We start from the raw sequence: 24,980 nt of genomic DNA, 5'->3' as shown, positions 1-24,980 counted from the left end.
ATTTCTGCAGGTTTAACAGGTTGATTTAGAAGGATCTTCCTCTTTGGATCCCATTCTGACTGTTATTTAGTACATTATTTTTGCATAGGTAGTTTTCAGATTTATTTCTGATTTTTTTTTTTTTTTCAAAATTTGCCATGGGGTAAATGTGAGGCTTGTTGGTCTATGATTATTGAAATCAATTTTGTCTTCCTTCTTGTGAACAAGAGTCTGACAGTTTTTCAGTCATTAGGAATTCTCTGCATTTGTTTGAAGGTCGCCATACTCATCAGAAAGGGACAGACTAAATTCCATGAAGCAAGAAAATGAGATAATTTGTAGATCACATGACAGGTCATCCATCATACTACTGAGATGATCTGAAGAGACTTGGTGCCCACTATATACAACTTGGGATTTCCATATTTGTAGGTTAATATAATGCTGATGTATTATGATACTGCATCTACTGTCTCACATTCACCATTGTAAACTTTGTCTGGACTGGCATAAACAGTCAACAGATACCAGTCTATGTCATCTTATTTAAGATGTTCTTATTTTCTTCTGAAACTACCACTAACTAGCTAACACTACCAAAGTCTGCATTATTCTGCTTGAATTACATTTTAGATTTTGCTGCTAATACAAAGAGTAAAGTGTCTTGGAATTTCATAACTGATAGATCATCATCATTTCCGGCGCCGCATCCGAGTGGCAGCCTTTCCAGCAGCTCCGTATACGACTTTATCTTTTTACCTTTTTATCTCTATTTTTCTCTATCTCACTGATCACTTCTACCACTTTCTTTTATGTGGAATTGCTCCCTGGACACTTTTTTTTTTTGACACTTTTTACACATTTTAACTATTTTACTATGTGAATTTCCCCTTGGGATTAATAAAGTATCTGTCTGTCTGTCTGTCTGTCTGTCTGTCTGTCTGTCTGTCTGTCTGTCTGTCTGTCTGTCTGTCTATCTATCTATCTATCTATCTATCTATCTATCTATCACAGTCATGAGAGTAGTGCCGAGAAAAGGTGAAAAAATTCTGATTCTTATATCCTGACTACCATAACATTTAAGAAGAGAACGGTACTATTACAGTGTCAAAATTCAGTAACACAGCAGAGCAACTGAGGATTAAGAGGAGGTCCTTCTTCTTTTTTGGATTACCTCACACTACAGAATTAACCAGAACACACATATCTTTGTAAAGCATTCTAATAAAACACATTATGTCATACACAGAGTATTTCAAAAGTAATAGTTGCATTCACAGAGCAATTCAAAATAATAGTTGTCTTGTACAATACATTACATTATCCTTCTCTCATAAAAATTCATAATACTAATTTATTTCAGTGAATGTTTTTGTTGTTGCCTTTGAATCCATCAAAAGGGGTTAACATGACATGCAAGTCAAATTAAATTGTTAATTGAATAAGTGATGAAAGTGAAAGCTGCTTGGCTATTGTTTAGTGCTACTGCTGATTCAAGGGTCCTCATATCTAATGGGTATAAACAGAATGATGATTCGCTCATTAGTCAAGCGGCACACATCCGACAGAATATATGGAAGGAATGTTTCACAGAGCATCAAGAGACTCATGGTAATCACATTATCTAAATCAGAGTGGTGTTTAATATAAATTTCTGTTTACTTGCAGTTGTTTAGAAACTGCGAAAAGCACATATCATATATTACCTTGGTTGTGCTAAAAGTGATAGTTTAACAAAGAGCATTACCATGTACTAGTTACCATTTCTTTCTCCAACACAGCTATTACTCAAGATATATTGTGTCCAAACACAGTGTGACATAAAGTTTAAAAGGTATAACCAGGATTACTTCTGTTTCAGTGATGTAGTTTCCATGTATACTCATCTCTGAAAACAAGTGATCACCTACTACAACATTTTTATTGGGGATAGGGTTTAAATATGTTACAGTCAAAATAGATCCAGATCAGTGTGTGTGGAACCCTATCACATAGGTCACCCACTGTCTAATCTGGGTTGAGATGCCTCCTAAGTACAACTTGACCATATTCTATAAGGTGGCATGTTTAACATTCTTCGGGTTTTCACTTTTTAGGCAAAGTCACCTTAGTGTTTGGCACTTATTTGTGCTAGTGTGTTTTATGAGATTAAGATCTGACTGATATTTACAGTATGTAAAAGTGAGATTTTTTTTCTGGGATTGCAACTTCATTAAGCAGGTTTAGACTACATAGTAAAACTGAAAATAAAATTTGATCTCCTCTTAAATAATGTAGAAATTACAGAACATTAGAACACTCTAGACAAGAACAGGCCATTCAGCCCAACAAAGCTTGCCAGTCCTATCCACTTATTTCTTCCAAAAAACATAAATTTGAGTTTTGAAAGTCCCTAAAGTTACTGTCTACCACACAACTTCTGTCTTGTCGTTCTTTGTGTAAAGAAAACCTTCCTAATGTTTGTGTGAAATTTACTCTTAACAAGTTTCCAAGTGTCTCCGTGTTCTTGATGAACTCATTTTAAAACAACAATCTCGATCCACTGTACTAATTCCCTTCATAATTTTAAACACTTCAATCATGTCACCTCTTAATCTTCTTTTGCTTAACTGTATAGGCTGAGCTCTTTTAATCTTTCCTCATAATTCAACCCCTGTAGCCCTGGAATCAGCCTAGTCGCTCTTCTCTACACCTTTTCTAGTGCTGCTATGTCCTTTTTGTAGCCTGGAGACCAAAACTGCACACAGTACTCAAGATGAGGCCTCACCAGTGCATTATAAAGGTTGAGCATAACCTCCTTGGACTTGTACTCCACACTCCGTGCTATATAACCTAATATTCTGTTAGCCTTCTTAATGGCTTCTGAACACTGTTAGGAAGTCGATAGCTTAGAGCCCACTATGACTCCTAAATCCTTCTAATAAGGTGTACTCTCGATTTTCCGACTGCCCATTGTGTTTTCAAACCTAACATTTTTACTTCCTATGTGTAATACTTTACATTTACTGACATTAAGTTTAATCTGCCACAAATCTGCCCAAGCCTGTATGCTATCCAAGTCCTCTGTAATGATATAACGGATTCCAAATTATCTGCTAATCCACCTATCTTGATGGAAATGTAACTTTGCAAACATATTATATGTTAAAAATATATTCTATATATATTCTGTTCTTTCTAATTCTTCACTAAAGTTGTCTAACTAATCATGAATCTTTATTGTATATAATATAGTGTAGCTACTATACTATATACTGTAATATGTTATTGTCTATTTATATTATTTTAACAAAATATACAATTTCTGGGTCTGCTTACCTTTTTAGTGCCTTTTGAAACTGCATCTTATCCTACCAGCAATGAACTTTAGGCAGAATTTCACCTTAGATTAGTCATAAGTAAAACGAAATGCACAAGCAGAATTGAATTTATACAAGAAAGAAATTTGAAGATTTGAATTGACCCAATAGCTTTAATGGACAATGGGAGAACAGTGACCATAGAGAACATCCACATAAATACATCAAAATATGAAAACTCCTCTCAGTGGCATATTAGCATGTAATTATTCAATCATGGCCTGACATCACTGTACTCCACCAGTTCACCAGATATGAATACCCATGCTTTAACTTCTTTTAGTTCTACGAACTATGTGCATATGAAAAACTTCTATGAGCATGAGAGGAATGATTCAATTATACAGTGGCTAGATGACACTGAGAAAAAGTTGGGAACAATGTCAAATCACAGGTCAGGAAAAATCTGGAGCCAAAGGGAGAAGTAGGGATGACTGATAATTCAAACATATGAATGAGAACGTCAATTTAGGCAAGAACAGTGTGTAAATAGGAAAACAAACAAAAAACTTATTTAAAGGCAAGGTAAATAATTAGAAATCTTATAAAAATGATATATACTCGAAAATAAGTGGAGTTCTTCAGCATCCAAAATGTGCTGAAAAATGTCACCCTCGGCTTATATTCGAGTCAGATCCTGCTGCCCCCGCCAACCTGACAGAAAGCTGCAGTGTACAGTACAGTGGAACCTTGGTTCACAAACGTCTCTGAACACATAAAAATCGGGTTACGACCAAAAGGTTCGCCAAACTTTTGCATCTGTTCACGACCACACACTCAGTATACGAACAAGCCAGTTTCCCGTTCGGTTTGTGCACGCCAATGATTTCCATACGTGTTCAGTCTCTTCCTGTGCATTCCCGAGGGAGAGAGAGAGAGTGAGAGAGAGAGAGCGACACACACAGACACACCCGAGAGAGAGAGAGACACACACACACACACACACATGCTCGCGCGCCACACACACACGCGAGAGAGAGAGGGTTGGCCGCATAAGACCGAGACGGCAGCTAAAGAATGCACCGGGCTTGTTTTTAAAGAGACCGAGCATTGTTTTAACCTTGTTATATTTAATGAAGACTTTTTTCTATTGGATTTTAACCTCCAATTCACTTCTGTTTACAGCAATCGGTTCATAGCGTGCATTGTTGCAATGTTACTTTTCTTGGTGGTTTATTAAATTACGGATTTTTGAAATATTCATTTTTTTCCCTGTGCTTAAAACAAGTGTTTTTAGCGAGCGGTTCATAGCGCTATAGCGCGAACTCTTGCAGCATTAGTTTTCTCTTTTGTTCAAGGTTTTCTCAGTGTTATTCAATGTTTTTACATTTAGTTTACTATTATGCTGTGCATTTTATGGTATAATTAACTATATTTGTGCTTAAAAATCTTTAAAATATATATTTACATACAGTTTGTACGTTCTGGAACGATTTAATTTTATTTCCATACAATCCCATGGGGGAAATTACTTCGGGTCACAACCAAATCGGGTTACGACCAGAGTTTTGGAACAAATTATGGGCGTGACCCGAGGTTCCACTGTACCTGGTATGGTCTGCAGGCGGTAGAAGAACTGCTGCGGGCTCTGTGTGATGCTGTGCAGCCTCTGTGAGACTCATTCCGGGCTGTATGCTCAATTAATGAGCTGATGCCTCAATTAATGTATGGTAATTTTGTTGGTATTTATTTTATGATTTATCATATTTATCATTGAAACTTACCAGTAGCTGCTGCATTTGCCACCCTAGGTTTATACTCGAGTCAATAAGTTTTTCCAGTTTTTGTAGGTAAAATTAGGTACCTCGGCTTATATCTGGGTCGGCTTATACTTGAGTATATAATTTCAAAAGCACTAGGCTAGATTCAGAAATGTTGACTGATGAATGATCAACACAAGTGCAATGTGTCTGATTGAATATGAATCACTTAGGACTAAGTGAGTTTCAGGCAACCATGGAGTATTGGGATGCTTGGCTAAGGTCAGGTCAGGTCAGGTTGGAGAGCATGCACTGGTACAGCACATTGCCGCACCCACCACACAACGAAACAGTTCCGGACCCTGTTGGCAATCCCCCAGGTAGACACACGGCCGCTCCCTCACTATGGAGGTTATGTGCCTCATTCGACACAAAGTCAAACAAGCGGGTACCCAAAGATTCTCCAAAGAGACACAGTACCAAAGCAGTCCAGTATTTGTCTGTGGTCACTGGATAGTGTCCATGTCTCGCAACCATATAGCAAGACAGCAAGCACCAGGAATATAAAGACTTAGACCTTCATCCTTTTGCATAAATATCAGGAGCGCCACACACCCCTTTCCAGCGACCTTAATGACACAAACGCCATGACCCATGACCTTGCCCAACACCCAGACTATGCAAGCATTGAACAGAGTAGGAGCAAGACCACACCCCTGATGAACCCCAGAATCAACTGGGAAAAACGCAGAGGTTCTGCCTCCACTCTGCACAGCACTCACAGTACCAGTGTACAGGCCAGCCATGATATCCAGCAATCCTGAGGGGATCCCGCAAAGTCTCAGGATGTCCCACAGGGCAGCTCGATCAACTGAGTCAAACGCTTTACGCAAATCAACAAAGGCTGTAAAGAAACTCTGCCTATATTTGTGTTTGCGCTCCATGAGAACCATCAATGCCAGGATGCGTTTGATGGTAGACTTCTTAGGCGTAAAACCAGACTGCTTTGGTTTCTGGTAGGTGAGCAAGTGATCACGGATCCTATTGAGGACATTGCCTGGCACCAAGAGCAGTGTTACCTCCCGTAGTTGCTGCAATCCAGGCAATCACCCTTCCTTTCCAGGTAGGGACAGCAAGTCCCATTTTCCAGTCAGTTGGGGTGATGCCAGGAGCCTGGAGAAGTTCACCCTGGATACCACAGATCCCTGCAGCCTTCCCAACCCTCAGTTGGTTCACCACCTGTGCAATCTCAGTGAGATTGGGTGATTCACGGCAAATTGGAGGATCAGCCTCAAGAACCGTTGACCCAGACATATCCAACATCCTAGCTGGAGGATTAGCTTTAAACAGCTGCTCAAAGTAACCAGCCCAGTGGGTCACAGCTGCATTGTCATCCATAAGGACCGTTCCATCAGCCGCCCTGAGTGCGACTCCTCGAGGAACAGATTTGGATGTGCGTAATACTTCGATTCCTCTGTAAGCAGGATGTGGGTCACTAGACCATAGATGGTGTGTCACTTGCTCACAGATTTTTCTAATAAACATCCCCTTATCTGCCCTCAGAGCCCTCGCAGCCATCCTTCTCAGTTCTCGGTACAGACCAGAATTGCCATCAAGCCATGCACTGTGACTCCTCTCAATGATATCCAGAGTGCCCTGCAAGATTAAACACCTCCTTCTGGGAACACTGTTAACACCAACACAACCCTAAACAACCTTCAGGGTCTTGTTATGAAAGGTCTTCCACATCATATTAGGATTGGCATTCTCACCCAAATCTGTAAGTTCCTCACACAAACTGTGTGCAAACTCATGAGAAACCGCCTGTTCTTGAAGTCTGGCCAGGTCCAGCCTCATTCTCCTAGTTAGTAACCTACTGGACCTAAGCTGGATCTTCAGAATTGCAATGACAAGTCTGTGGTCAGAATTCACAAACTGGGCACTTATGTAGAACCTGCAGTTTTCTAAGAGCCTTCAGTGTCTGCACACAAGGATGTGATCGCTCTACTTCACTGCACCACTAGTATTGGAGTACCAAGTCCAATGATGCGGCTCAGGGTGCTGGAACCAGAATCCAGCGATTCACAACCCCTGGCCTTTTTGCAAAGTCAAGGAACATGGAGCCACTTTCACCATAGTCACAAGACCCGTGGGAACCAAGACAATCCTCATAGCTAGCCCTGTCAGTGCTAGTGGCTGCATTAAAGTCACCCATGACCAGAAGTGTCACCTTGCAGGCACCCTTTGAGAACCGAGCAACTTTTTTTTTTTTTTTTAATTTATTCTCAACTATTATTGGCTGAGGACATGGCTGAATAGAGGTGTGACAATAAACAAGCCTGGTTCAACTACTGTGTATTGCCATTCACAGCACCACCCTGCCAACCCTATGTGTGCAGAAGTTAAGTAAAAGCTATTCATATTTTATTTTAACGGTGTCCTAGAAAACCAATTATTACTAACAGCTATTTCGTAATATTGAGCGTGTTCACTTTAAACTGTTGAAAAAGGACTAGAAAGGTTGACTGCATTTTACTCTCTAAAATACAGTAGATGTTTTATATTGCTGAATTTCAAAAATTGCAAAACATTATGTTGTGAATTCCTCCTTTATTTTCATTTAACATTTATGACGCATACTTATGTCACGGGAACAGAGAATATGACAGGGCATGAGCCTGTTGTGCAAAATGCATTTACAGTAATCACTTCCACATCAATTTTTACTTTCTTATGTATATAAGTACTTGTAATATTTCATAAGATGTGTCACATTACTGCCATAACCAATAAAAGTCTCCCAGGTGTTTTGAGGGCATGCAGAGAATCGTATATGGCAACCCTCTGTGTTGATGTTTGCGTTAATTCATTTTGCAGGTTCACATGCAGTAGACTCTTAGACATTTAGATGGCAATAAAATTTTGTTACTGCATGAATCAGGTGAGAAGTTAAGAGAAGGCCCGAGTCTTCTATATAAGCTCTGATAGGTTCCAGAGAGGTAAGAAATAATCCTTTAGTTGTGAATTTTATTCTAGAAATCCATTTTAAATTACTTTGTGTGTCGAGCATCCACAGTACTTTGAAGGGGCTCTAAATGAAGTTTGCTCATTTCACTTTTGTAGTCATATGTTCATCCACAAAGAGCAGCACTGGATGGGACGAAACTGCACCAGAGTGTACCTATATGTAAATCTGTCTGTTTCAAATTACAAGAATTACATCACAATCAATAGGGCAGTGTATCAAGTAAAATGGCAAAATTAGAGGCACAGTTTTCACATGCTGTTTAATTAAGAGACAGCTACACAAAAGATGGCTTTTCGGTTAAGATTTGAATATTAGTGAAGAAAGGAGGAGCTTCAGAGAGAGAAACTGTGAGAAGTATCTGAGGAGGTCAATGCTGCAGCAGAACACTGAGAAGACTGCCTTGAGAAGACCTCATTAATCTCATGGGTTTGGATGGAGCAGGCAATTTAGTCAGGTATTCTGGGGTTTTCGATTTCAGGGCTTTGGAAATGAGAAGGTTAGTCTCTGAAAATGGCTCTGAAATGGACAGAAAGTCAATATGGTGAGGCCACCTGAGGTTTCTGTAGTCATGGCATTTTATGATTTGAAGCCAGCTTTGCTGCTAAAATAGGGCTTTCTTTTACACTACACAGTTACAATATGCAGCCTTCATGGAAAAAATGACGATGAGTAATACATTATTAATTCCCTATATGCTATGCAACTTTTGAAATGTCTGATCTGCTTCAGATTAGTATCATGCCCTATTTTAAAAATCCCATCTTTTAAAACAAAAGGGAAAACAATTTCAATTGTAATACTGTCCAGCGGTGCAGTTTAAGATAATGAATATTCCTCAGCCACACTCCATTACCTAAACACATGCTGTGTTCACATTTACTGTATTAGGCCTCACATTTTTTCTTCTTACAATCTGATTTTGCTTGTCTTATCCCTGACACTGTTTGTAATTTATTCTGGCTTGAGAGATGTGAATGCTTAAACATATACCTTTTCTTATTTCCTTCCACAGTGGATGCATCAATGAAGTTAAAGAAAGTGACTAAACCACGGGGCATTGAGGTAAGCCAGTATTTGGTAGTAAACTATATTAAATGACAAAGGCTGATTACAGAAGTGAACTGTAGTAAGGATTTTCGGACATTAATGTTCTTATTTAGGAATGAGAAGAAATATACAGTAAAAGGAACCAAAGGCATTTAAGTTATATTATGGCAGTGTTATACAGTATACCTCTTATCAAGCCATTCATTATTGAACACTTCTAATGTATTTTAAGCTACAAGAAAGGAACCAAACCTAGACGTGAGTCAAAGGACACCATTTCATCACAGGGTTCATACAGTCACACTGGGCCAATTAACCTAACACACAAGTCTCTGCAGTGTAGCAGGCAAATGGGTTACTCTGAGAAAATTCACACAGAAACGGAGAGATGGTGCAAATTATGCATAGACAGAATTTAAACCCAAGACTCTGCAGCAGTATTAACAGTGCTACCATCCAGTATAGAACACATGAACAGCCACACACAACACATTAATTACTGACTTTAAAACAGGCTGGTTTGTGAAAACAGAAACATATTCTTTTTTTTTGTTTTTAGTTCAGTATCTGTGGTATTTGGATACTCTAGTTTATTCTTGTAGTCAAAAAAACACACAGTACTGGCATGCCAATCATGAAAACTAGTTTTCTTTAATTTTCCATATGTCAAAAGTGCACATGATACATTAAGTGATGACTCCAAACTATCTTTAGGGAGTGTGTGTTACAATGCTCATTAATGTACTGGTGTCCCATACTGTGCTGGTTCCTACCAAGCTCCCAATATTGCTAAAATAGGCACAAGATCATTGTGATGATCTGATTAAATGGGGTGATAAATGTTGTGTACTGTACAATGGACTGGTGTCCCACATAGGGTGTGTTACTGTCTCACATTTTCCATAGAATTTATAGAATTCTAAAATTTGGAGTAAAGAGTAAACAAATAAACAATTATGATTAATATGAAACTTCTAAAGTATCTATCCCGCTGTGAAATATTTTGCATGAATTGAATGGGTCTGAACATTTAGCCACTACCTGTGCTAAGTTAGCAAAATTTCCCTGTGATTATTTAGCATTCAAACAATATTTTTTCAGAGCAAACAAAGTTTGATCAAAACACATAATGTGAAAGAGTATCTTTTAAGCTAAGTGCTACTCATATTTTTAATATCTCAGTTTATTCAGTGTCCCTTGCAAATGTGGGTGTTTTGTTTGGTGAGCGAGATTCTTGCGTTCAAGGATGAAAGGTGGAGTATGTGCAGTTGTGGCTTTGGTAGATTAACGATGTTCAGTGATAGGAAGAGAGATCAGAGCACAGAAGAGGTGTGACACATTTCTGCAGAAGTTGGAGTCATAGGGGTCACAAAGGGCAGAGATTACTGATCTTGCCAATGACTTTAGTGGACCATACAGTGAACATTTGCTTCTTCATTGCATGCACTTTGTAAAAACTTTGTATGTGTAAAAGTTAAAGCAGGTGGTACACAGGTGATGATTATTCATATTTCCGCAGTGAGTATTTGTAATTCTGAATTATAAAAGCTACATCAGTATTAGCTTGAACCTTGTTGGATTACTAACGCTGCACTTTTAATTTCGGCTCGTCTTATAGTAAGAACCTTAATTTGTTTTTCCTTTTCTACACAAATTCTTGATTTTCACAGTGCAGATTAACTAAATGTTGCATTAAATAAGAATTTAATCAAATAATCGATTTAAGTAAAATTGAAATTCTGATTTACTTAACAGTATTACATAAAAATGGTTGACTGATTTTTTTTTTGTTGATTTATTTTTAGCAGAAAATATAGTATGACAATTTCAAGTCTGCTTAATCCATGGTCTCAAGGGCTGGAGCCTATCGCAATAGCAAGACAAGACAGGACCCAGCTCCTAAGAAAACACCACGTCCATTCCAGAGCATAGAACATCCATCATTCTACCCAATTGTTTTCCTAACCCACTTATCCAGTTTAGGGTCGTGGGGCAACTGGAGCCTATCCCAGCAATCACTGGGCGTGAGGCAGGAACAACACCTGAGTAGGGCACCTATTGATTACAAGGTGGACAAACACATGCACACACACTCATGCACACATAAGGGGCAATTTAGCAATGCCAATTCACCTAACTTGCACATCTCCATATTGTGGGAGGAAATCGGGGAACAGGGAGTACCCAGAATAGACATCTACAATGTTCTAATTTTCCTCCATCCATTTTCTTTCCCAGCATTCGTCTTCTTCCTCACATTTTTTTTACTACTAATTCTGAATGTAGAGCCTGCCTCCTCCTATGTAGAGTCTCGCTTGGTAGTCTGGCATGTTCTTCATCTATTTTAGTAATTTCGCTTTTTATCTCTGCTACTTTCTTGGCTTCGGATTTATTTCTGTGGGAAAGATATGAGATAATCTGTCCTCTTAAGAAGGCCTTAAGAGTTTCCCAGAGTATTCCTGCAGAGATCTCGGGGGATGTATTTGTCTCTAGAAAGAATTTGATTTGTTTGGATATAAATTCCGTCAGCTAATAGAAGCGGGTTGAGGCGCCATCTGGGGTGAGTGTATGGGGCTTAGTAATTTTAGTTCCAAGATCATAGGCGCATGGTCAGAAATAACAATAGCATCGTATTTGCAAGATTTAATCTTAGGCAAGAAGTTATTGTCTATAAAGAAGTAATCAATCCTTGAGTAGCAATGATGTACTGGTGAGTAGAAAGAATATGTTCTTGAATTTGGGTTTAAAAACCTCCAGGGGTCTGATAAGTTGTGATCAGTTATAAACTTTGTAATTATCTTTGCGGTGTTAGATGCGTTCCCCTGTGGAGGAAGTCCTATCTAAAAGTGGATTTAGAACACAATTAAAGTCCCCAGCCATTATAACTTTATGAGTGTTCAGATTGGAAATGGATGTAAATAAATTTTGTATAAATTCCTTATCATCAACATTAGGTGCATAAACATTTATCAAAATCATTTTACAGTTAGATAAGTCTCCCATGACCATTACATATCTCCCTTCAGGATCCAATACTACATCTGATGCTACAAATGGTACTGTTCTATGTATGAGAATTCCCACACCTCTAGTTTTTTGTAAAACTAGAATGGAACATTTGGCCAGTCCAGTCTTTTGCAGCCGGAACTGATCCTTGCTTAGTAAGTGGGTTTCCTGTAAAAATACTATTTTAGCATTTAGACCTGTTAGGTGAGAGAGTACTTTCTTTCTCTTTAATTCGTGATTCAGGCCTTTAACATTCCAGCTTACGAAGTTAACTGTCCCATCATGGAGACACTGATTCTGAGTTTTTGATGTCATTTTATAGTCTTAACTGGAAGTGAGACAGCTTAGGTCTTAATTTCCTATTTCCCCTAGAGTTGTTGCCATGCAGCTTATTATTACGTTGGTAGTTATAATTATAAAGATTGAGAGGATAGATTAGGTATAGATCAGCCTGCTCTCTTTCTCTCCCCCCCTTAACCCCCACCCTCCCTTTTTGCCTCCCCAAGTGAGGCTAAAACCCACTTCACACAGTCCCAGTCCTCTGACATACCCAGAGACAGAGCACGTCCAAAGCAAAACAAGCCCCAATGCAGCGGCTTTAGGGTTAATAGATAGAGATATCTGTTACCAATATAGTCTTTAAAAAAAAAAAAAGAGTTTTGCACTTAAAATATATATATAGTCTTCAGCAATTTTAGTGCATTAAGATGATACACCCAGATAATAAACCCGGGATGGTGTTAAAATGTGTCCAGAATAAGCATAACAAGTCTTAATGCAGTAATAGCAATAACAATAAACCAAGGGTATGATATTGAACAGTCTCGTTTAGGGTAGAGATGAAATAATTAGAAAAGAAAAAAAAAAAAAAAAAAAAAGAATAATTAAGCACAATAAAACATAAACAGATAGCGCCCTAGTAATACTAAGTAATAATGAGAATATATGAGAATATATGCTGATAAAACCCGTATTTTAAAACGAATAGATCAGACAGTAGATTATTAATCCTTGCTTTATCATTAACGCCATGACTCACTATTATGTATCAGAATAGTCCCGGATCAGCTTTCTTAATTCCTTTTCTGCTTCTTCCTTGCTAGCGAAGACATAGAATTGACCCTGCCATTCCACTTTCAGTTTTGCCGGATACAAGAGGCTGTATTTGACGCTGGCTTGCCGTAACGCTGTTTAATGTTGTAGAAGGCTGCGCGTTTAGTAGCTGTTGCTGGAGAGAAGTCATGGAAGATACGAATGTGGTTATTTTCATATATAATATCTTCCTTGTTTCTGAGGAGTGCCATCACCTCTAGCTTAAATGATAATCGTTCAAAATGAACTATAAAAGATCTTGGTCGGGTCTAACGGTGTTTGATCCAGACGCTGTAAGCGCTGCTATCTCAGATTCTGCTTTAAAGCCGTCCCTGATTATTTTAGAAAAATGTTTGGCTGCGAATTTCACAGGGTTTGAACTTTCTCGATTCTCAGGCAGACCTTCAATTCTGACATTATACCTTCTACTCCCATCTTCCAAAGCAGCCAGTCTGTCTCCGAGTTTTTCTCCGAGTTTTTTGCATTTGGAGCTGACATTTACTGCTTTTTCCTCGGCACTGGCAGCTAAATTTTCGGCCATTTCAATCCGATTCGTGAATGTCTCCTTGAGATCCTCCAATTGATCAGTAAGCGTGCTCAGTTTAATCGAGTTTTCCTGAATGCGCTCTTCAATTTTATCCAGCACCTGTCGAAGCTCAAATTGCACCTCTTGACACAGCCTTTTATTTGCCTGTTGGAATTCCTGTCGCAGCCATTCATTTGCCTGTTTCAACTCCTGTCTCACCTCCTGTCTCATTTCTTTCACTTGCCTTTGCCCTTGCTTTCTCATTAGCCTTCTCGCTTTTCTTTATATCTTGCATGAGCTCAGCGAGCATCACCTCCAGTTTAGACATTTCAATTGTGCTTTCTTGTACCGTAGATGAAGCATCAGACTCTGCTGAAGCTGGTGTCCCCGCTGCTCCCAGCTCACGTAATTGCGTAATTGAAGCCGTGGACTTCAAGGCCCTTTGCAGTTTCAGGTGATCTTCTCCGATCGGCGAGCTATCACAAGATCTGCACTCACAATCGCACCTTTGCTCCCCTTTTCGCTCTCAGCCGGCGATGATGTAGCGGACCGTGGTCCCGAGGAGTCTGTACTTTCGCCCATCTGATCCAGGTCTGTCTCTGAAATGCCATAGCTAGGGCTTGCTGATCATAGCTTGGGTGTAGCTTTAGTTTTCGATTCTTTCAGACCCCCCTTCTTGTTGGCCATGTTTATATGTGCTTACATATACTGTAACAGTCCCTCTCGGGTTGAATAAATAAAGGATATCCATCCATCCTCTTCCGCTTATCCGAGGTCGGGTCGCGGGGGCAGCAGCTTAAGCAGAGAGGCCCAGACTTCCCTCTCTCCGGCCACTTCTTCCAGCTCTTCCGGGAGAATCCCAAAGGCGTTCCCAGGCCAGCCGTGAGACATAGTCCCTCCAGCGTGTCCTGGGTCTTCCCCGGGGCCTCCTCCCAGTTGGACGTGCCCGAAACACATCACCAGGGAGGCGTCCAGGAGGCATCCTGATCAGATGCCCGAGCCACCTCATCTGACTCCTCTCGATGCGGAGGAGCAGCGGCTCTACTCTGAGCCCTTCCCGGATGACTGAGCTTCTCACCCTATCTTTAAGGGAAAGCCCAGACACCCTGCGGAGGAAACTTATTTCAGCTGCTTGTATTCACGATCTCGTTCTTTCGGTCATTACCCATAGCTCATGACCATAGGTGAGGGTAGGACCGTAGATCGACTGGTAAATTGAGAGCTTTGCCTTATGGCTCAGCTCCTTTTTCACCACGACAGACCGATGCAGAGCCCGCATCACTGTGGATGCCGCACCGATCCGCCTGTCGATCTCGCGCTCCATTCTTCCCTCACTCGTGAACAAGACCCCGAGATACTTGAACTCCTCCAATTGGGGCAGGATCTCTCCCCCAATCCTGAGACGGCACTCCACCCTTTTCCGGCTGAGGACCATGGTCTCGGATTTGGAGGTGCTGATTCTCATCTCAGCCGCTTCACACTCAGCTGCGAACCGATCCAGAGAGAGCTGAAGATCTCGGCCTGAGGAAGCAAACAGGACAACATCATCTGCAAAAAGCAGTGACCCAACCCTGAGTCCACCAAACCGGACCCCTTCAACACCCTGGCTGTGCCTAGAAATTCTGTCCATAAAAGTTATGAACAGAATCGGTGACAAAGGGCAGCCCTGGCGGAGTCCAACTCTCACTGGAAACGGGCTCGACTTACTGCCGGCAATGCGGACCAGGCTCTGACACCGGTTGTACAGGGACCGAACAGCCCTTATCAGGGGGTCCGGTACCCCATACTCCCAGAGCACCCCCCCACAGGATTCCCCAAGGGACACGGTCGAACACCTTTTCCAAGTCCACAAAACACATGTAGACTGGTTGGGCAAACTCCCATGCACTCTCCAGGACTCTGCTAAGGGTGAAGAGCTGGTCCACAGTTCCGCGACCAGGACGAAAACTACACTGTTCCTCCTGAATCCGAGGTTCGACTATCCGACGGACCCTCCTCTCCAGAACCCCCGAATAGACTTTTCCAGGGAGGCTGAGGAGTGTGATCCCTCTGTAGTTGGAACACACCCTCCGGTCCCCCTTTTTAAAGAGGGGGACCACCACCCCAGTCTGCCAATCCAGAGGCACTGTTCCTGATGTCCATGCAATGTTGCAGAGACGTGTCAACCAAGACAGTCCTACAACATCCAGAGCCTTAAGGAACTCCGGGCGTATCTCATTCAACCCCGGGGCCCTGCCACCAAAGAGTTTTTTGACCACCTTGGTGACTTCAGTCCCAGAGATGGGAGAGCCCACCTCAGAGTCCCCAGGCTCTGCTTCCTCATTGGAAGGCATGTTAGTGGGATTGAGGAGGTTTCAAGTACTCCCCACCGACCCTAACGCCCCGAAGTGAGGTCAGCAGCGCACCATCCCCACCATATACGGTGTTGACACTGCACTACTTCCCCCTCCTGAGACGCCGGACGGTGGACCAGAATCTCCTCGAAGCCGTCCGAAAGTCATTCTCCATGGCCTCTCCAAACTCCTCCCACGCCCGAGTTTTTGCCTCAGCAACAACTGAAGCCGAATTCCGCTTGGCCTGCATGTCTGGCAACACGACCACAAAGTCGATCATCGACCTGAGGCCTAGGGTGTCCTGATGCCAAGTGCACATACTGTATGAACACCCTTATGCTTGAACAGCACAGATGTCCAATAACAAAACACCACTCGGGTTCAGATCGGCAGGGCCATTCCTCCCAATCACGCCCTTCCAGGTCTCACTGTCATTGCCCACGTGAGCATTGAAGTCTCCCAGCAAAACGAGGGAATCCCCAGAAGGTATGCCCTCTAGCACCCCCTTCAGAGACTCCAAAAAGGGTGGATACTCCAAATTGCTGTTTGGCGCATACGCACAAACAACAGTCAGGACCCTTTCCCCCACCCGAAGGCGGAGGGAGGCCACCCTCTCGTCCACCAGGGTAAACCCCAATGCACAGGCTCCGAGTCGGGGGGCAATAAGTATGCCCACACCTGCTCAGCGCCTCTCACCGGGGGCAACTCCAGAGTGGTAGAGAGTCCAGCCCCTCTCAAGGAGATTGGTTCCAGAGTCCAAGCTGTGCGTCAAGGTGAGTCCGACTATATCTAGCCGGAACCTCTCGACCTCGCGCACTAGCTCAGGCTCCTTCCCCTTCAGAGAGGTGACATTCCATGTCCCAAGAGCCATTTTCTGTAGCCGAGGATCAGACTGCCAAGGTCCCCGCCTTCGGCCACCACCCAACTCACACTGCACCCAACCTCCTTGGCCCCTCCCATAGGTGGTGAGCCCATGGGGAGGAGGACCCATGTTACCTCTTCGGGCTGTGCCCGGCCGAGCCCCATTGGTACAGGTTAGGCCACCAGGCGCTCGCCATCGAGCCCCACCTCCAGGCCTGGCTCCAGAGGGGGGGCCCCGGTGACCCGTGTCCGGGCAAGGGAAAACGTCGTCCAAGGTTTTTATTCTTCATCGGAGGTTTGTTGAACCGCTCTTTGTCTCATCCCTCACCTAGGACCAGTTTGCCTTGGGTGGCCCTACCAGGGCATAAAGCCCCAGACAACATAGCTCCTAGGATCATTGGGACACGCAAACCCCTCCACCACGATAAGGTGATGGTTCAAGGAGGGGTATACAGGATATCTCAGGATAATAAAAATAATAATAAAAAATGATAAAAATGCTAGAAAAAAAAAATGGGAGTTGGTCTCGTCCGATGCGAGAGATGGACATCTGAAATGGAGCTGCGCTAGCAGCGGTGTTATTTTTTTTTCATATTATTTGCTTATTATCCTGAAATACAGGATATCTCAGGATAATAAGCAAATAATATGAAAAATAACACGGTTGCTAGCGGAGCTCCACTTCAGATGTCCATCTCTCACATCGGACGAGACCAACTCCCATTTTTTTTACTACTAGACCTCTGTTTGCTTCTTTTTGTTATTCAGTAGGGATTAAGGACAATATCTTGCTTTGGTCTCATGCTGAAAATCTGCAGCTGCTATTTCACTCTCTGCCTGGAAATGTTCCTTTTGCAATTTGACTCTTCTGGAACTCTCAGTGGCTAGGATCAATGGGGCTTCTGTCACCTATATTGCTAAAATGTCAGATATAAATACAGCTGGTGTGTGTGGGCTGGGGAGGGGTTGGGGTGTTGTTGTGGAATGTGTGCCCTCTGGTCCATACCACAGTCCTGTCCATTAGTTTTTTCCCAATCGAAGAGAACATACAAACTTCACACAGGCAGTGACTAAGCAGGGGATTTGAACACAGGATGCTGTCAGTGGGACAGAAGAGCTAACCACTTAAATACAATGCAAGGTTTATGTAATTAACAAGTGGGAGAAAACTTCAACCTAAATGATTCATCCCTCATAATAACCTTAAACTACCCATGTGATTGCTCTGTTCTGGGAATGACTTTAATCTGCATCCACCCCTGCATGTTGGCCCTCTAACCTGCAGGTAAAAACCTGGGGGTTGGTGGCAAAATTGGCACTCCAGCCACCATAAAAAACTTCACACTGTTCCACTAGTGTGGTGATGAGGTGTCACCCATTGCAGCCTGCACTCAGATCCTAACCTGGGATCCTGAGTTGGTTAGTCATGTGGTGGGTAGGGCAATGCACTGTATCAGCGTGTGCTCCTAACCTCCCTCTCTCTAGTTGAAATGCTACATGTTAGCACCTAGTGCCCTGTCAGTGTCTGCTGGTAAGGTGCAGAGCCAGCATTTGCGCAGAAGTCAATTTGCTGTTCAGTTGTTTGATTCGTGTTCAGCGTTATATGGCCCATCAAGGGTGAAAAGTTTTGTGTCCCTAATATAACTAAACATGTCATGCAATATCCAAGCTAAACTGAATTTTTGATATTGAGCACACAATTAGGCCTCCATAGGAACAATTCTGTGCTCAAATATAAAAATGCCATAATAACTTGCCCTGTAATAATTTCTAATAGAATGCATTATACACGTAATTCATAGAAAAAACCTTTATGAAATTTTCTTATAGTATTTAAGCAGTTTTGGTCAGCTTGTGCAAACCACACTGGATGATTCTGGGCAGGTTTTATGTCTTTAGGGTCAAGTCAACAAAAAATGTTCTTAACACATTCACATTACCCTGCCTTTTTATTACAAGATTAACAGAGGCAATGCAAAACTTATTTATTTTTAGCGAAACCAAGAGGTGGTGCTTTCCTAATTAGACTGAACTATTTTCAGTTGCCATAAAATAAGTTCTAACCTTTTATGAAGTTTGTTTAATTTTTGAGGACTAATTTAGGAATTGGTCTACCATGCTTAAGGATTATGATGTCTTGCATTGCACTGCATACATGAAGGTATCTCCTCTGTTGGTTTTAGGCATATATCATCCAAGATGCACTTGCAAATTTAACACTTTGTATTATGTTTAACATTTCTTTATTTTGTGTAAAGCTAGTTTGTAAGCAAAAGGCCCTCAAGGTAACCACAGGAATGATCAAGGTCATAGCTGGAGGGGAAGCAGCAGGAGACATGGAGCAGGAGGATGTATGGCCTTATAGCATGTGCTTGAAAGGTGTTGGGAAAAAGGAAATCCAATGAATGGCCTTTATTTAGTGATTTAGTGGTGTGAAGGGCTCTCTGCAGCTGGCAAGTGCTACTGTTGTGGAATAAGGGAAAAAGGACTGCAAAATAAATCCAGATATCAGCAGTGTTAAGTTGGAAATTTCTGCTACTTGCAGTAGGTGACATTTTCAATGCATATTGATGTGCAGACATCGTAGTGATAGCTAAGTTGCATAGAGGAAACTCAGAGTGCTGCTCCATTTTGACTCCTAAAAGACTCAAGAAAAGAGCCGCATGCTCTATGGGAGTGAAAAGTGGCCAATGAGAGCGAAACGCAAAACAAAGCTGTAATGAATGGAGAAGAGAACAATCAGGTAGACATGTGAAGTGTTTAAGAAAAAGACTAGGTGTGGAGGCAATCGGTATTTTGTTGAGAAGAAGCAGGCTAAAGTCACTTGAGCACGTGGAGTAAAAGGCAGAGGATGATTGGGTCTAGATGTACACCAAAATGGAGATGGAGAGGAGGAGGCCCAGATGTGGTTAGGGGAGTGTTATATGATATAAAAATAATGGGTCCTACTCTGTAGAATACCCAGAAAGGGAAAAAGATCTGGGACAAATGGTTAGCCCAGAAAATAGCCATTAAACCATTAATGATAAATAATAATAATTTTATTATCTTGTGATATTGATGGTCATGGTCAAATAAAAAAAAGAGCAGATACAAAAAAGTGTAGTCAAAGTACATTCTGGTGGTCATAAGGTAAAAATAAAACAACCAAAAGACTATATAGTAAACTAATTTCTCCAAATAATAAGCTAAGGATCAAAAACATTAGAGTAAATCCCATAAAACATCAGCTACTAACAAGACACACTCTAGGTACAAGCACAATTCTCGCACAATAGTACTATTGGAGCTCCCCAATTTATGTTGTTTGTCTCTACATAACATGAATACAGCAAAATAAGCATTGCATAGCATCAAACACAGATACAGGAGCTGTAGGCGAGTTTAAGAAAGGATTAGGGTTACAGTCTCAGCTCATTACTGACGGTGGTATTTCTTATAGTTTTTCCATCTATTGTCAAACGCATTTAATCCATTTCAAGGTTGCATAACAGAATATTTATTTTTATGAGAGGCAAAAACAAAGATAAGGATTCTGTTCAGATGTGCCTTGAGAAATGAAGCTGACTTGTTTTCTTTGAAAAAAATACAAACATTACAGTATCCTTTGCATACTGTAAAATGAAATAGTAAGTTAAATAAGCAACATACAGTAGTTACAGCTGTAAAAAATGAAAAGGGATAAAAATGAATATCTACAATTTGATGAAGGCAAGAACTATTTCAATACAACAACTCCAAAACTGGGCATATATTTAACACAAAAACATGCAAAAGTACCAACTACCCAAGAACCACCTGGAAGCAAAAAAGGTTAAGTTTAAATCAGTCATGAAAAATAAAAAGAAAAGGAAATAAACTGTGTGTAATTTAGAATTAACCAATTTTATCTCTTTTAGTTTCATATAAGCTATACAACATTAATGTTTTCCTTAAAAAACTAACTCACCAAAAATATTTGGATCTATTTGAGCACTGAACTCATTTTAATGATGTCATTATACAGTGATCTCTCGCTATATTGCTCTTCGACATTCACAGCTTCACTTCATCGCAGATTTTATATGTAAGCATATCTAAATATATATCACAGATTTTTTGCTGGTTTGCGGATTTCTGTGGACAATGGGTCTTTTAATTTATGGTACATGCTTCCTCAGTTGGTTTTCCCAGTTGATTTCATACAAGGAATGCTATTGGCGGATGGCTGAGAAGCTACCCAATCAGAGCACGTATTATGTATTAAATAAAACTCCTCAATGATATACGATATGCTTCCTGCACGGTGCTTCGCATACTTAAAAGTCCAAACAGCAGCTATTGATTTTTGATTGTTTGCTTTTCTCTGTCTCTCTCTCTGACATTCTCTGCTCCTGACGAAGGGGGTCTGAGCAGAGGAGCTGTTCGTACACTAGCCTAGAGGATACAGACGCTCCTCTAAAAAATGCTGAAAGACTACCTTCACATTGCTCCCTCCCTTGCGGCTGCTTTGTCGCATGGTGCTTCGCATACTTAAAAGCCCAAACAGCACCTATTGATTTTTGATTGTTTGCTTTTCTCTCTCTGTCTCTCTCTCTCTCTCTCTGACATTCTCTGCTCTTCCTTTGAAGAGGAAGATATGTTTACATCTTTTTAATTGTGAGACGGAACTGTCATCTCTGTCTTGGCATGGAGCATAGTTTAAACTTTTGAAAAAGAGACAAATGTTTGTTTGCAGTGTTTTAAAGTCCCTGTCTCCACAACCTCCTGTGTTTCTGTACAAATCTGTGACCCAAGCATGACAATATAAAAATAACAATATAAACGTATGGTTTTTACTTCACAGATTTTCACCTTTCGCAGGGGGTTCTGGAACGCAACCCCCACGATCGAGGAGGGATCACTGTAATATTATTTTCATGATTTAATACAAAGGTGAAATAAAGAAAACATTTTAGATGGAAAGCGAAAGTGTTAATTAAAAGTTTGTTACAATAGAGAAACAAATCATGCTTGAAAATGTCAGACACCAAATTAAGCTTTAGGTAGGTTATTACTTTCATTAATGTTGTTTCATTTTCACATACCTTATGAGCAATTTCTACAATAAATATGTAAAATTGTGAAACTCTACTACAAAAATTCTTGTACTTTGTAATGTTTTTATCAATATCAGAATTAGGATCTTATTAAAGGATTCTATTAGATTTCCACAAGAAATGTCATTTTAGTAACCAACTGTAGGATTGGATTTTCCAGAAGACGAATTTAACTATTTTAGTTTAATGCCCTTTGATTTCATTACAGTAATAAAAATGCTGACCAGTCTTAAAATGCAGTTAGTTTCTGGCTCAGTTAATTTCTATGGAATTATGATATGACAGCTTTTAGTATAATAATAATTATGCAAATTGAGTTGCACGGGCTTAGGTGCTTTGTACATTTTTAAATGACAATGTGACAGATTCAAAAAATATCAGTATATTTTATAAAATATTTATAAAACCTTGAAGAAATATTAGATATTTTAGGATTTATTTTATAAAACAATTTAGAGTTTGGGTATATATATATTTGTGTTTATAAATACTGTATTTAATATCATTTATAATTGTTTTTCTTTAACTTAAGCTATGCTGTACTAATTGAAATGTTTTACTGCTGAATGAAAAGTAGATGTATTTATTCTAACAGCTTACTGACTCTTTGTGAAAAACATGGTAATTATTTCAGTCATTAATAATGTGATAGGTTTTTTTTGTATGTACCAATGTTGAAATTACAAATCCACATTTAAAGACTATTCATAATTAAAGTGGAGAGTATATTTAATTTCTTTCTCTTAGCTATTATTATGACTTTGAGCTATTTCTGTGTATGAAAATGTCCTGTATCAATAAATGTAGTTGTTAAGTTCTTTACATAAAAATGAATTTATTGCCCATACATTTTGTGTTAATGGTGAAGTAAATCAAGTAAAACGAAGTCCAGTGGTAAGTAGTGTACATTAAGCCACTCAGGTGGTCCACAGCTTACTTAGTTCTAATCATTTTAATCACCTTCATTTATTCAGCACTAGTCATCTTGATTGTTACTTTAATTTAAGTATACAAAATTCAACTTTAAGGGTTTTGTCATTTGTTTGCTTTTCCATATTTATACAGGGATTTTTTTTTAATCAAGTGCCTTATATATTTTTTCTTCTTCTTGGGAAACCAAGAAAATAAATCTTTTAGTAATATTTTTGGCACAGGACATGCCACAAAATATTTTACTGTAGTACAGGTTACAAGGGAATTGTCTGTGGTTAGTTAACAGAGTCTTTGGGTAGGTGAAACAGTTAAAACTCATCCTTAAACTTTTCATAAGAATTTTCTAAATGACAGTATATTACCTGAAGATTTTTTGTAGCCAAAGTTCTGTCCCTGGGACTGTCACATTTAGACATTCATCACAACCCCCTTTTCATAATTTCTTGCCTTGTGGGGATATGTTATCTTTTATTGACGTCTAGTGTTTTTCCCGGGCTTGTGCTATACTGTGCATTCATGGTTCTGTCCTGTAATGGAAGTAGAACAGCTTTTAGATTTTTTTTAGATTTTTAATTCTACTTTCTAGTGGTTTCCTGTGTTTCTGTGTTGTTTTGCCTGAGGATAACTTTGAGAATAAGATGCATGTACCATATCTATGATCTGCTTCTCTCAAGTGAGGAGACGTGGTGGATATTTGCCGACTGGCCAACTATCCACAAGCATTACCTGGTAGGTAACCATCCAAGTAATCAGATTGTAATTCAGACATATGCATATAATACTCCAATCCTCACCCTGCAAACCAGCTGCTGTGGCACAACGTCAGAGTCTTTGCCTCAGAAGCTGACGTCTGAGGTTCAATCCCGGTATGGGGAAGCAATTGTGTGTACACGTGATGTGTCCCAATTAGGGCGAAGCACCTGTTGTGTACTCTTTGTATTGTTTCGCAGGTACTGTATCACATATATATATACACACACACATATGGTATTACAAAAAAAAATGTCGGTATTGACAGCTGGGTCACCACTTTTAACAATGGTTTTGAAACAAAAGATGCTTGTCTGAGCAGTCAATCTGGGGTAGACCTCCACCCTGCAGTAAAACTACAACTAAATGAGATGACCCCATCCAGGAGTGACTCAAATTTACAGTCCTCAGATAGTAAGGGGTGGAGTCAGTTGCTCTCATTGGGCGTCTTCCTGGAGCTGTGTACAGAAAATGAGATGACACTGTTAGCGACTGCATCCCCTTGAGTTCCGTTGTGGTACTGCTTACTTTGGATGAGCTCGGTAGTTGACTCTCCGGCACGCATGTTTGTATATATGCTTATATTTTGGCCTGCTCTCTGTATATGTGGATTTTGCTCATTAACCCATTTTGAAAATATTTCTATTGTAATAAACATTTCCACCTACTTCCAAAAAAGTTGCAGTTTCCGTTGGTAGACAGTAGTAACAGGCCCTATATCAGCATGAATGTCTGCCTGCGTGTACCTTGTGATGGACTGGCACCCTAACTGGTGGAGTCAATAGAAGGAGAGGCCCCGTAGTCCTGTCCTGGCTTTGTTAATAGGTAGAAATATATATTGATAAAGCCAATTCTTCTTCTTCTTTCGGCTGCTCCCGTTAGGGGTTGCCACAGTGGATCATCTTCTTCCATATCTTTCTGTTCTCTGCATCTTGTTCTGTTACACCCATCACCTACATGTCCTCTCTCACCACATCCATAAACCTTCGCTTAGGCCTTCCTGTTTTCCTCTTCCCTGGCAGCTCTATCCTTAGCATCCTTCTCCCAATATACCCAGCATCTCTCCTCTGCACATGTCCAAACCAATGCAATCTCGCCTCTCTGACTTTGTCTCCCAACTGTCAAACTTGAGCTGACCCTCTAATGTACTCATTTCTAATCCTATCCATCCTCGTCACACCCAATGCAAATTTTAGCATCTTTAACTCTGTCACCTCCAGCTGTGTCTCCTGCTTTCTGGTCAGTGCCTCCGTCTCCAACCCATATAACATAGATGGTCTCACTGTCT

At 40.5% G+C, this 24,980-nt stretch overlaps 1 protein-coding gene across 6 annotated transcripts in view; it reads left to right on the top strand.

Annotated features, from left to right (window-relative positions):
• The window catches only part of zmp:0000001168 (signal-induced proliferation-associated 1-like protein 2), a 320,580-nt gene that overhangs the window by 162,104 nt on the left and 133,496 nt on the right, over window positions 1-24,980 (top strand). For all 6 annotated transcript variants that reach the window (XM_039769037.1, XM_039769034.1, XM_039769032.1 and 3 more), the window contains one exon: window positions 9,079-9,128. The gene's annotated coding sequence lies outside the window, so the exon portion shown is untranslated. The remainder of the gene's footprint in view (window positions 1-9,078; window positions 9,129-24,980) is intronic.

The sequence above is a fragment of the Polypterus senegalus genome, chromosome 11, assembly GCF_016835505.1.
Source record: "Polypterus senegalus isolate Bchr_013 chromosome 11, ASM1683550v1, whole genome shotgun sequence".
NCBI lineage: Eukaryota > Metazoa > Chordata > Cladistia > Polypteriformes > Polypteridae > Polypterus > Polypterus senegalus.
Note: the sequence above shows the minus strand (reverse complement) of the source record. Positions and strands in the feature narration are given on the sequence as shown.